We start from the raw sequence: 14,922 nt of genomic DNA on the forward strand, positions 1-14,922 counted from the left end.
TCCCTTTTGACTACTGCCTTATGTTGCGAATTGTAGAAGATATCCAAAGAATGAATTTCTTCTACATTGAGAGTGACCTTTGAAGTAGGGAAAGAAGGAATAATTTCAAAATCCTTCTAATCATGAATAGAAGACTTATCAGTTATTTCTCGTGACCTTGTATCCTATTCAAATTTCTTAAGAGTATTCAGAACATCAACTTGTTGTGAATAAGTTTCAATTTGAGAAACTGTAGTTTGACCTCCAGTCTTCGGATTGAGATTCATATTAAAATCGTTCCATCCCTAATTTAATTTAGGATTAAAAAAAAATCTTCTACTTGAGGTGTAGAAGAAATTAGAACAACCTCTAGCTGACCTTGAGGGGGAATCATTGACTATGATGAATTGTCAGGCTAAATAGTATACACTGATGATTTTTCAAGAGATAGTTGTAGTAAACCTAGTAGGAGATTAGCTATTCTGGAAGTTCTATATTGAATAAACTTAGTTTTCTCCTCTATGGTAAATCGTTCATCCACTCATTGTAGTATTGTTGCATAGGAGGAAGACCGTGCAAAAATATCATCTAACTTGTCTTCTTCATGGATGAACTATATAATCCCTTGAGATGCAATACATTTTTTTAGAACTAAATTTGGATCATATTGCCTATTAAGAGCAATAAGAAATTTGAGAGCTTGAACAGCCAAGATTTCTTTCTCAACATGATAATAATTTTCCAATGAAAATATACCAAATCTCACAGTAAAAACTGCCCATGCCCTCTTATTTGACTCCTTCAACACTTTAATAATTCTATAACCCACTGTCTGATATGATACTTCCCTGCTAACTAAATTATATGGGATGTACAAAGGAAAAACATGAGGATCAACAAGGCTACCCTAGACTCTGATATAAGTAAACACTTCTTCTCCAAACCAATTTTTGACCTTTCAAAGGTCATCCATAGCTTCTTGAGACATCATAGGTGGTCAAGACTAAAAAATGGCTTCATATATCATAAACATTACCCTGTGACAAATCTGGTATAAATTTCAATGTATTTGGATTCCCATAAGATGTCATGATAAATGTGAATAATTTTTGGATCTTGGATAGTCCATTTCCAACCCATAGCAAGAAAATCCATAAAAAAACACAGTGCATCCATAACATAAGCGAACATGTAGAAAGGGGGTAACTTATATTCAAAAATACTTCTAGCACACCAGAAAGCTAAGATATGTGTGGCTAAGTTATCAGAAACAAGGTTGGCCCAATTGAATATAAAACCTTCGGAAGCTCCATCAATTATAGGCACCTAAGTGTCTGGGAATTTTGACACATTAAGTAGAGCATGAAATCGACACATCATGGCTGCTACTTGGGAAAAGGGGAGGCGAGGGAATCAGATGAATACTTATAGGGTTCCTTCGCTCTATTCTTGTTTGGGTCTTTTCTCCATTGTCAGATTTGTTCTGATGGGTGCCCATGATCCTTTATAAAGGCATCAACACACTCCTTATTATATATATTGAGGATTTGGCAGATGATACATGCTTTGCAAATTCTTACTAGTGAAAGGCCCAATCATTGTTCCCATTTTGTTCTAAATGTGTTTCCTAGAAATATCCAAACTCCCAACTACCCAATGAACCTTGCATGTCTAAGGAAATAACTGCGGTCTTGCTTCAATCCTATGAAGAAAAGAGTTGGCGGCATCCCTTGTAGGAGCTTCCGAGACAGGAATTATATCATTAGTTGTGACTATTTTAGTTACAACTTTAGGCTCCTCATCTTCAAAATATTGGTAAATTTCTTCCCAAGAGGAAATACCAACATCTCTGGTACATATGGTATCTGAAAACAATCTTGCTCTTGGAATTTTATCATTAACATCTTCAACAAATGGGCCTACAAATTGTCTTTGTGGAGCCTTTTTCTTAGTTTTACTACCTTTCTTCATCTCTTCTAAATATCGGGAATCTGATTTTAGATATATAAGACAAATGCATAGATTTAGCGTAAAAACTATTTACAACAACTCACATTGGCAAAATGTAAACTTGGCATAAAAAAACCTTTTATTAAGAATCCATTGAGAAAACCAAAGCTTATTTAATTTCAAACATTTATCTATTCGAGACTCATTATTAAACATTAAATAATTTAAATTAAAGGATGATGGACCATGTGAAAGTGCCACGTTAGATACCAGAGGGGGATTTAAAATACTTATGATACATGAGTATTCGGATATAAATGTTCCGAGATGCGAAGCTTTGACATATAAGAGTATCTCGGAAGATTATATCATTCTCGTAATTATTTCTTAATAAAATTTATGACATATACAGTTATGAGAGATGAAGGCTCGATATACAAAGGTTTGAAATGATACAACCTCGGGGGTTAACCATCTCGGAACCTTGGGAAATCATATCTCGGAAAGGGAACATCTTGTAACATTTTATTGAAAGGTACCAATAGATCCACGCCGAGACTATTAACTTCGATAATTCATTACTTTATTTTCCTTTTAAAATATTTCAAGGCTCATTAAAATTTAATTTCCCTTTTGTCTTATTGTTAGGAAAACTTGAAGTGATTTAGAAAAATAAGAAAAGCTAAAAGGATCCCATTATTTATTATGTCTTAAAAGAAAAATGGGGGTTGTTTGCGACAACAATTGGAAAAACACCGGGTGAAACCATTATCTATAAATAAATTAATGAAATTCAAAAGAAAAGGAATAAATATAAAAAGATCATAATGCTAAAGTTCAAACCTCATAACCTATGTATATGAAGGACTTAATTTATCTCTGGCAGCCGATTGTTTATGTGAGTTATATTGATGAGGTAAAGGCTATTTATAAGTTTAGCATTAAGATAAACTCTAACGCCATAGATAGTGCAACTGTTGCCAGCAGGCGTCCATAGCCTAAACGGGGTTACCTTTTAACCAAGGAAATACTAGTATCCCATCCACTAGGAAAGATTTTAGAGGAATTTACTCTACACTTATATTGTTTGCTTTTCCTTTAAATTCATTGTCATGGCTTGGTGACCAAATATTGACAATGCCATTCACAAGTATTAACAATAGTGAACAAGCTAGCTCGTGATGAGACCTCTTGTCTTACAACTTTTGACTATAAGCCATTACCCTGGCTTGGTGACTAGATTTGGTAATGTTAATACCATTAATACCTATGATCATGGTAAGTTGGCTCTTAACAAGACCCCTTACCTTTCAAGTTTAATATTTATGAATTACACTAAATATATTTAATTAGAGGATGGGGAGGTAAATCTCTCCTTAAGAGTTGAGGATGATCGATATAGTCATAGGAGGCTAAACCCTTTTCAAAGTCTTTACCTATTTCAGTAACTGCTTAAGTTGTGGCTTTGTCACACGGAATGAGTTGATCTTGCGGACAAGATATACCTTCCTAGAATCTAACGATATCTAGTGACAAGCAAGCCAATCAAAAACTATCTTTCTCTAAATATGCATTTATAAACAAAGGCAAACAAGTGTTTAGGCCTACCTTGGGTCCAATGCAAGTTTGTGGAAGCCTCGCTCCTTTGATCCAAATGAGCTCCCTTGTTGCGAATCTGCAAATACAAACAAGCAAACAAATTAAATAGCACCTGAAAAGCCAATATCATAAAGCATACTTAACATGATGATCAAGGAATTCATGAAACAAATGACATAAGACAATTTGTTGAAAAAAATGAATCTGATTGTATTAATTCAAATCAAAGAAGAACTTTACAACCTGTGCCTTGATGCTGTACAAGCTCCTCCCAGGGTCCAACAAGAAGTCTCCTCTACTTTGACAAGTTTCACTCTCTTCCCAATGAAGCCAAAAAGGTATGTGATCTCTCCTCTCAAGCTTAACTAGGAAGTCTCAAGTCCACCAGCATTTACCCTAAAAAATGTTCAGCTTCTAACCTCTCCAGCAACCAGCCCAATGCCTTAATTTATAGTGCAATGGAGGGAAGTTACTAGGTCCTCCTTCAAATGGATAGCTCCTCTCATCAAGGGATTAGCTCCTCTTTTGGGATGCATGAACCACCTAAGAGCGAACGATCCACGTCAAAATTCCTTCTAGAATCATCTAGAATTAACCCAAAGTGAGTTTTTTAGAATAAACTTGCGCCTTTTTGACTTTCACAGGGGTCCGCACCCACTCCTTTAGGGACAGAGCGGGCAGGTCCGCAGGTAATGTGAATAGGGAGTGCGAGACCCCAGGCAATAGTGAGAGAAAGTGCAGAACCAGAGCTTTGTTGATTTTCAATGTCTTTCTCTCATTTTCAAAGCTTGACTTGAAGAGCTGAGGTGTGAGACTTGCTTAGGAGGACAGTACAAGTGATGATAGACCCATACTGACTGCAAATAATCATGGTGACGATATTTTTGTGTAGCAGATTGCCCCCTAAAGTGTGAAGTTTGTAGTAGATGAGGATTTCATTTATCATTTAGGAAGAGTGAAATACTTTATCATTTCGAGGATCATCTTGTGGAGAGCCCGGTCGGAACCTGTAAAAACATTCAATGCAAGATATATATATATATATATATATATATATATATATATATATATATATATGAGATCATATCATCGCTGAGGTAGGCATTCCCATACTCAGATCAAAACTGACTTAGAAAACTAACTACTGCTCTGATATAGGAATGATCTTGTAATACATCACAAGTATAGACTCATGTAGACATAGTATGGATGCAACCATCTGTTTATGAATAGTCCACAATATAATGAATACCAAATTCCTCGCAGCCTGGATTGCGGAAACTAGATCCAGGGTCTTCATTTCTACTTCCCGAAATAGTACGATTCTATCCATGCGAATGAATGTGTTGAAGTTGAACATGGTAGAAACCACTTGATTACCAGTCAATGATGTAAACTGTTAACAAGTGTGAGAGAAACCACCAGTGATGTCAATGGCTCTCAAAGTACCCAGTACAATCCATGAGATGTGAATAGATGTGTTGATGTTGAACATATCACGGTATCCTTTGATCGAAGGTCAATGATGCAACCTGTCGTCAAAGGCGAGAAACCTGCCATTGAGGCATGCAGATCCCAAGGTACTGACGATTTCTAGATCATCTTTCTAGATAATGAGCTGAATTCGACAGAAAGTGATCCATCGTAGGCAAGCCCACAACACGAAATCATAGATCAAGTTGAAGAAATTTAGTTGCAAGGACTGACTCAGGGATGGTCAAGATGGATGACAGATATTTTGCAGATGAATGGCTTATTGGCAATGACCTCTTGAACACATAATGACACAGCAGATGGTTTGGTGACAATTGACCCAAAGTTAATACCCAGAAACCGGCTGAAGACTTTCAAATGTGGTTTGATCAAATCTTAGGTAAAGGATTTCCCAACCCAGGTGAATAAAGTGTCGTGTTCAAGAGTGGTTACAAAGTATGAAAAACAGGCTCATTTTTCTCTCTTTTCCCCCACCATTTCTGGCAAGTACCTCTTTATTTTTCACAAGCTTGAGGAGGATAACATTTGCTTGATTATAAGCTCATCCTTTGGATGAGTCCAACTTAGTTTAAATTCGAACCCTAAGAAGGAGTGGTTCATTCCTGATTATAATTGAACAGGTCCTTTACTGTTAAATTTTAACGAGTCCAGTATAGGAGAAACTCAGTGTTTTTCAATTTTAGAGAGTCTGAAAAAACTTAAGAAGACTCCTGGGTTGACCTTTTTTGTAAATTTGTGTCTCCCAAGCTCGAAAAAGTATAAAATAATACTTGAGAGAACCGCTTGATCTTTACGACCAAGGAGTAATTTTCGTAGTTAGTGCCCCTGATCCAAAAAAGTAAAAAAGCGATCAACGACACGTTGTTTTATAACCAATATCGAATTTGAAACGACAAAAATCTGGCAATCTTTTCATGTTTTTACGGTCAGAAAAGAGCTGTAAGTGGACCGTCTTTTTAGTTCCGTTTTAACGAGTTTAAAAAGAAAAACTCGGCAATCTTTTCATGTTTTAGGAGTCAGAAAAGAGATTAAAGGTGACTCTAAATGTTTTTTTCGTCGAAAATGCTTGATTTTGCCTGAACAATTCGTTATCCTGAACAAAAATTGCAAACATTACTCATACCTATTTGAGATGGATAAAAATGTTGCAAAAGTTACCTTTCTAAAGTGAAACATAAACAAATTTACAATTCATTTATTCAAAAAACTTATAAAAAGGGCTTTCGTCAATTCATTTTTACCGTTTAAGATTTGGGTGAGAAAATAGTGCTTTTGTTCAGAAACTTCCCGTGAAGATTGCGGAAAATCCATTCGTCGGAATCGAACGCCGTCTCCTCCAGGTAATCCACATCATCCTACTCTTCAATTTCAACCGTTTCAATTTGTGTTTTAGGGTTTTATTTCATTCTTTAGAGGGTTTTTAGGCTAGAAACCTGCGCGCGGGGCCCCGTAGGCCTAACACTGGCATCCTGCGGACCTCGAATTTTTCTCAATGGGGAAAAAGTCAGGGGTCCGCACCTTCCATGAAGGCAAGGTGCGGACCCATGCACTGTCTCTAATAGAGAGGGTGCGGTCCTCGCAACAAGGGTTTTTAACCCAAAAATTCTCAAAATTGACCCAAACAATTTAATTTCTTGCATTCTAATTTGCCTTTTTGTTGGATGTAGAGTGTACATCATGCTTGATTGGCGAGAACGGGAGCATGAGGACGTAGATCTTGCCGCGTTAAATCACCAACCTTCGATCGATGCATTGAAGGCATGCGGCTTGTACAAATTCTGGGCCATACCTAGCATGAGGGCCCAGGTGGACTTCTTGCAGTGGCTGGTAGACAGGTGGAGCATACAGGACCAGTGTTTCTTCATTGGTGGCCACCAGCTCGAAATTGAGTTGGCAGACATATACTTTTTTACTGGTTTGCCTAAGAGAGGCGAAGACTTGACTCTATTCAGGACTAGGCCAGGTGGCCAGTCTGTCGATAGCCTCCGGCTAGAGTTCTGTAACAACCAGGCTAGAGAAAAAGGGATAGACATTAAAACCATATCATGTCCTGAACTCATGGTGATCGCGTTTACTATTACCAGACTTTGCGGGAGTGCCGCACTACATATTGCCACCGGATCCCAGATGTGGATGGCAGTTGACTGCTTTCGAGGCACCATCTTCAACTGGTGCGATGCTGTGGTCGCTAATGTAAAAGGCCAACTGACCAGAGCCAAGAACAGACAACTGAAGACCTTTGGTTATGGGGCTTTGGTTGTGAGCTTTGGTCTGGAGAGGGTCCCAATGTTGGTCCCTCAGCACCTTACTGTTGGATTTGGGCTTCCTCGAGAGCCCAAACTGATGCGATGTGTTACAGTTATGGCCCGTCATCCTGATGAGGGGACAGAGGTCGTTCGATTCAAACCTGAGTATTTCTATTGGTTGGAAAACCAGGTTTTTGCTATTCAGGACTTCCCTTACGTTGGGGTAGATTTTCGCGGTGACCCAAACATGGCTCTTCCACCAGGAGAGCAATGGGATGACTCAGGTAAAATCATTTTCAACATTTTCCTATTTAATTTTTTTTTTGTTTTTATGTCGTCCCAAAACTGATAGTAAAAGTTTCAATGCAGATGTGGGTCCACAACGACCAGTCGCTCTCCAGCCTTACGAGAGGAAACAACCAGCTGCAGCGGTGCCAGCCCCACAAGACGAATCAGCAGAGACCTTGGCCGAGTTGGAGAGTCATCTAGAGCGCTTGACAGGGGACATTCCAGAGACCGACATAGATGACATTCCTCGTCGACTATAGCGCTATGTGATTGGGGTCCCAGGACCTTTTAGGAGGTTCCTTTGTAAGGTGGCCCATACAGTGGTTTCTTATCGAGATCATCACCAGTGATAGGATGATCGCCTATTGTAGACACATATGACATTTTTGCTTTTTGTACTTATCATTTTTGCCGATCATAAGGTGTTTTTCAACCTATGATCGAGGACGATGTATATTTTGACACACTCCTATATATATCACTATTACCGGCTTATCTTGTAAATCATGTTATGGAATGCTTTTAAATTTACATGTATGATTATTGCAAATGTTTACTTAACATTCGAGAAGCAATTGCATCTGCTAATGTATTTAAAGATATTGGAATATGCTGATATTCAATATAATCAAATTCACATTCCAAGAGATGCACTCTCAAAAATAATCTCAATAACACTGGATTTCTAATGGCATACACTCTATTAAGCTGTAATACAATGAGTTCAGAATCTAACCTCACTATCAAACTCCGAATCCCAAATGAAATAGATTCAGATAATAACTCAATCACTGCACTATACTCGGCAATGTTGTCCGTTGTTTGACCGAAGCTTACCCCATGCATAGATACCAACTCGTCAGAGGGCGAATAGATAACCCAAGCTGCAGAAGAAATGTTTCGTGTATTACGACAAGCGCCATCAGCGAAACCAATGTATGTTTGGAGAGGCATCGACATCTGTAATATCAAGAGTAAAACCAAGATAAGCAGGAATAATGACGAAAAACACTCTCTAAGCTAAGCACACTTTTTAAACTAAAACACACCAGCTAGAAAGAAAACTATCCTAATTAAAAATCTCCATACCCATTCTTTAAGCATAATACCTCTTCAGGTAAAGACCATTTCTGGGTTTACCTAAAGAGTCCTCGTCAAAGTCTACCAATTCATAGGCCCCTTTTGCTAGCTCTCGCTTAACAACATAGGGACCATGCCACATAGGAACGAATTTTCCGGCGCCTAATTTATCATTAGCTTGATCGTACAATAAGACTAGATCTCCTTTCGAAAAATTTCGAGGGGTCGCATTTCGATCATACTGAGCTTTAATACGTTTTGCGTGAGTTTCAATCGCCAATGCAGCATCACGTCGATTCTCATCTAATTGAGCCAAGTATAACAAACGTTTTTCCTCTTCGAAAGTGGCTGGAAGTAACTCGATGGCCATTTGCAATGACGGGATTTCACATTCAATGGGTAACACAGCTTCCAGACCATAAACTAGTTGGAAAGGAGTGAACCCTGTTGACGTTTTTACTGAGGTTCGATACGCCCAAAGCGCTGAAAATAGCATGTTATGCCAATTCGACCGATGAATCCCAATGATTCGTCGGATCATGATGACTAAAACTTTGTTGATGGATTCAACCAAACCATTAGCTTGTGGATAATAAGGAGTTGAACTATCGTGACGCAAGCCAAGCTGGCCTGTAAGTTCGATCATCATAACGTTTCGAAAATGACACCCATGATCAGTGATAATCGCTTGTGGAACACCAAACCTAGCAATTATATGATTGAACACGAAAATTGCAGTTGTTTTGCCGTCTGCCTCAAATGTAGGCATCACCTCGGCCCACTTGGTAAAATAATCTACCGCAAGGATGATATACACATGCCCCCCGGCCGAGTGAGGGTTACATGTAATAAAATCGATATCCCATTTGGAAAAAGGACCAACGGAAATTATAGGGTGGAGAGGAGCAGGTGGAGCGCACATCTTTTGATCAAAAATTTGGCAGTTGTGGCATTTTCGGACCGCGTTAATACAATCTTTAAACAAAGACGACCATAAGTAGCCAGCGCGCAATATCTTTTGGGCTGTGGCATACCCAGACATATGACCGCCACACGCTCCAGAGTGACAGTCATTTAGAACCCTTTCAGCTTCCTTGTGAGTTAAACAACGTCGAAAAACAGAGTCCGCCCCACAGTGATAAAGAGTATCTCCAATAATTTTGAATTGTTGGGACTGGAATCGTATTTTTCGACGTTCTGACCTTGAAATTTCTGGCCGAAAGGATTGGGTTTGGAGATAAACGATGATATCCCCATACCACAGATCTAAAGTGCTGATTAGAAACAAGGATTCGTCCACAATGGGCTCCTCCACCACAGTTTCCATGTCAGCATGCGGGAAGTCACACATTAACTCTGCAAAAACTAAAGATTTCTTAGACTTAGATTTTTCAAATTCCAAGTCGAACTCTTGCAAGATTACAATCCATTTGGAGTACTTGCCCCCTAGCAATTGCTTGGTCAAAATGTAGATCATAGGGTTGCAATCAGAAATTACTGTAGTTTTACGTAGTAAAATGTAGTGACGAAAACGTTGGACAACTTGAACAGCTACCAATGCCAATTTCTCCACATGTGAGTATTTTAGCTCAGTTGGATTTAAAGTTCGACTAAGGTAATATATCACATGTTCAGTATCGAATTCATCTTCCTGAACTAAGACCATTCCAATGGTGGAATGAGAGGTGGCGAGATACAAGAAGTAGTCCTGGTTGTAGTTTGGAGGATGAAATAATGGTGCATGGGTCAACGCATGTTTTAGTGCATCAAAAGATTTATGAGCTATCTCATCCCAATAGAATGGAGTATTCTGTTTCAACAACCAAGTCAAACCCTTTGTAACCTCGGCGTAGTTAGGAATGAATCGTCGTAAAAAGTTTGCTTTCCCTTACAAACTTTAGAGTTGGCGAAGACTCGAAGGAGGAGGCAATTTGACAATAGCGTCAACCTTCGAGGGATTGACGCAAATGCCGACTTTCGAAACAACAAACCCCAACAATCAACCCGTTTCTATATAGAAAACACACTTGTGTGGATTCAACCTAATCTGATAATGCCTACACCTCATAAAGATTGCTCGTAAATGGATGAGATGATCAGCTCGATGTAATGAATGAGCAGGCAAATCATCGAGATAGGGTTGCACAATGTGCTTGATGTCATGAAACGCATAAGACATGGCCCTTTGAAAAGTTGCCCCGGCATTCTTGAGCCCAAAAGGTAATTTTCAATAAGCAAATGTCCCCCATGGACAAATGAAAGCCGTTTTTGGTTGATCGGCAGGTAGAATATTAATTTGATCACATCCAAAAAAGCCATCCATGAAGGAGAATATTTCGCTGCCGGCACAATCATCAATGATTTCATCGATATAGGGAGTTGGGTAATTTTCCTTTGGACAGGCTCGATTAATTTCCCTATAATCGATACATATTCTTATTGTCCCTTGCTTTTTGTTAACCGGAACAATATTCGATACCCAATCCGTTAATGGAATCGGATAAATGAAACCTGCTTTGAGTAATTTTTCAACTTCTGCTTTAATAGCAGCAGCTTTTCTTGGGTGAATCTGACGCAAACATTGCCGGATGGGTTTAGCATCCGGGTAAGTCTTGATTTCATGAACAACAATTGCGGGGTCAATTCCTGGCATTTCCTCATATGACTAGGCAAACACGTCACAAAATTCTTGAAATAGGGCCTTATATATTTGAATTTCATCTTCTGTACACGAGGCACCTATATGAATGTTTTCAACAATTCCAGGCTTAACCGAAATGTCAATAGGAATAGTTCGAGAAATGTTTCCCAAATTTAACTCTGAATCAGGGTTTTTCATTGGATTCTGAGGTTCCTTGACATATTCAGTCATAAAAATTGATGAAAAATCATTTTCAAAACGATCATTCTTGGGTAAGAACGAAGATCTGTGATGGAGATCTTCCCATGGTAAATCATCCACACATAGGATTTCACGAATTTTCTCATCAGAGTGAACAAGTTTGGAAAACGTTGCTAAATCCGAGTTTGATGTGAAAAGTGATTCCTCATGGACCACATTCATTAAGTCAATTTTGGTTGAAGATGGGTCGGAAAACGACTGCACAGCTTGATATGCAATTTCATATGGACTCAAAGGCATAACATCACCAAATGAGTCTATCTCAGATTCAGAAGGTAAGATCCAAGGATCATCATAAACAATGGTGTCTGACGAAATCATATGAATGGTTGCAAAAGAAGACGATGCGTTGATCGGAGGAAAAGGAAAAGTTCCCAGTAAACTGGCATATTTAACTAGTCCTACTCCAACATCCTTATACGGGATAGTTGTTTTACCGACATGCTGAATGCTTTTAGAAGAGGCTGGGTCGGATGAAAAGTAAGCCAGCTGGTCTATTGTTACGATCTTTCCATTATGAGGAAACTTTATAACCCGAAAGACCAATGAAAGGATAGTTGTCATGGCGTAAGACCAACTACGACCCAAGAGAAGGTTGTAATCTAGAGTGGCATCAACCACCTCCACATCTAGATTAACAGTTTTTCCTTCAACCCCTATAGGTAAATCCTTTAGAATGCCAAAAGGATGAAACCCACAGCCATCAAAGGCCTTTAGAATTGTCGGGGATTAATTTAGTGAAGGAGAACCAAGCCATCTCCAACACTGTATCGACATAATACACGTTGAGGCTCCCTCATCAATCACAGTCCTATGAATAGGCCTGTTTTTTACTATCATTGGGATCTGGAAAGCCATTTGATGAGGTAAGCGCGGTGTACTATTTTCTAGATCTAAAATTATTAGGTTCGAGTCTTGAACGTCAACAGCTCCTATAGCCAACAAAAGTAATTTACGCTGTGCTGGACATGATTGCAGCACTTCCAAAGCCGACATTACTGAAGGTGAAATAGCTAAATCCTCAACAATGTTATAGTTCTGAGCCGCTCTTGCATGTGGATTGAAAGCTGACTTTCGAAGTATACCCTTGGCGGGCGGTTTGATTACTAAGTCTGGATTAAGTTTCTCGATCTGTAGTGGATCGGAACCGGGAGCTGAGGTTGATGGGTTAGAATGAGAAGATTCTTCTTCTTTACCATCAACATGACTTTTACTACCATAATCATGCGATTGAGTCGCAATCCTAACATGGGACATCATCAGTATGGGTTCTTCATTCGCATTCGAGGAAGAACCTATCATCTTACTATCTTTACTTGGAAAAGGATCCTTCAAAACAACAGGCGTTTGGGAACCTTTGACAATCTTCGCAACCTCTGCACGATGAGGGCAGTCTCTTGTAAAATGCTCTTCGTCACAAACGAGACAAGGATAACGAGGTTTGCGTTTCTCATCATTTGATTTTGCTTTTTTTGGTTTCTGTTTTGAATTTTTATCTGTTTTATTTTTCTTCTTCCCTTTCTTCTTACCACCGGATTTTGATTTGGCTGTAGATGACTCTACAACATGAATATTGGCGTAAATCTCCACGAAAGAATCTTCTGTCGAGGAATCTGGCAAGGTTATGATAGGAGAAGAATTCTTGGAAGACTTCTTCTTACTTTTGGTGTTAACCGTACCAATCATACCATCAGCGGCATGAGACCCTGAAGGAGCTGCAGCGATTTGATTTTGCTTAGGAAGATCGGGGATTTTCTTGTGTAACGTACCTGACTGAGTATAAACCAAGTCAAGGTACTGTGCTTGAGCAATTACTTGCTCCTCAGTAACGACTCTGGCCTTAGCTACATCCTCAGTGATCTTTGGCAATAAAGATTTTACAAACCATTTAGCTAAGATCTGATCCGAAATAAAAACCTTCACTAAATGCCGTCGACGTCTCCATTCATGAATGTGATCTGAAATGTAAGTGGATGTCAACTGCTTTAATGAAGTTAGTAATTCCGTGCCATTGTCATATCTGACTGGCAACTGAAAATAAGTTAAAAACGAGGTAGCTAACTGACTAAAGTTATAAAAAGTGGCTCGCGGTAACTCAATGTACCACTTGGCCGCAAGACCAATTAGAGTGCGCTGGAAAAGCCTTAGACGGATTGAATCATCTGAAATGGAGTTAAACGCACACCAGAGGTGATAAGTCATCACATGGTTCGACGGGTCCTCTCTTGATTTGCCTTCAAACTTAGGAATATCATTAGGCAACTTATTCGGCATTGGCGGCCAAAACGGAAGATAGTTAATGGGATCGTTCGTTAGGCGCGACAAGTTAGGCAAGTCCCAAGTTGCGATAAATGGTAACTGATGATTAGGGTCCCTAAAACTCTGGGTCATGAGACCAGCCCCAGGAGGAGGATATCCAGGATAACTAGGAATAGGAATTGCATTTGGGATATTGTATCCTCCCGGAAAACCAGGATTAACTGGACTGTACTGAGGTTGTTGAGGTTGTTGATATGTATACCCAGGGTATGGTTGATACTGATAGACTGGCTGTTGCACAACAGGACCAAATTGGTACTGTCCCTGGTACGGTTGATAAGTAAATTGTGGTTGACTTGTGACAACCGTACTTGAACCAGGTTTTCCTACAGGCATCTGAACCGAAGTTTGAATTGTGGATCCAGATTGAGGTAAAGATGTCCGAGGAGTAGATACAGGAACAGTAGAAACAGAGCTGTCGATACTCCAGAAGTAGGTGGGGTAGATTGAACAGATGTTGCAACAGCCGTTTGAGGTGGAGTAAGAGGCGTACTAGGCCCAGGCTGAGAAACTACCGAAGGTACAGAAGTTTGAATAGTAGACTGGAGAGGTTGCTAGGGTGAACCAGAAACTAAGGGTTGTCCAGTTTGAGATGACAACTGTACATTTGGTTGCAAGACCTGTTGAGTTTGCGATGGATCCCACACTAAGTTCATTCCGCGGTACGGACCCATAACAGGTTGAGAATATTGAGGACCATAACCGGATTGAGGGTAGGGTTGAAAATTCAAAGGTACACTTCCCTTTCCTTGAACATATGTTTGACCGGAGGGTGGTTGAAACTTGGTTCGAGTACTAACCTTGGGGTTGATACCCTTGAGGCACGTATTGATATTGGGGTTGACATTGAGGTACATATTGATACTAGGGTTGACCTTGAGGTACATATTGAGTCTGGGGTTGACCTTTAGGAACGTACTGTCCCGTAGGTATGTACTGTCCTTGAGGTTGCCCCCCAGGCGCAAATTGGGTACCTTGAGGTTGCCCCCCAGGCGATAATTGAGGATTTTGAGGCTGCCCCCCAGGCGGTAACTGGCCACCTTGAGGTTGAGGATTAGGAATAGT

Source organism: Pinus tabuliformis, chromosome J (genome assembly GCF_031772625.1).
Source record: "Pinus tabuliformis cultivar Carrire ecotype Pingquan chromosome J, CPIR1, whole genome shotgun sequence".
Classification (NCBI taxonomy): Eukaryota; Viridiplantae; Streptophyta; class Pinopsida; order Pinales; family Pinaceae; genus Pinus; species Pinus tabuliformis.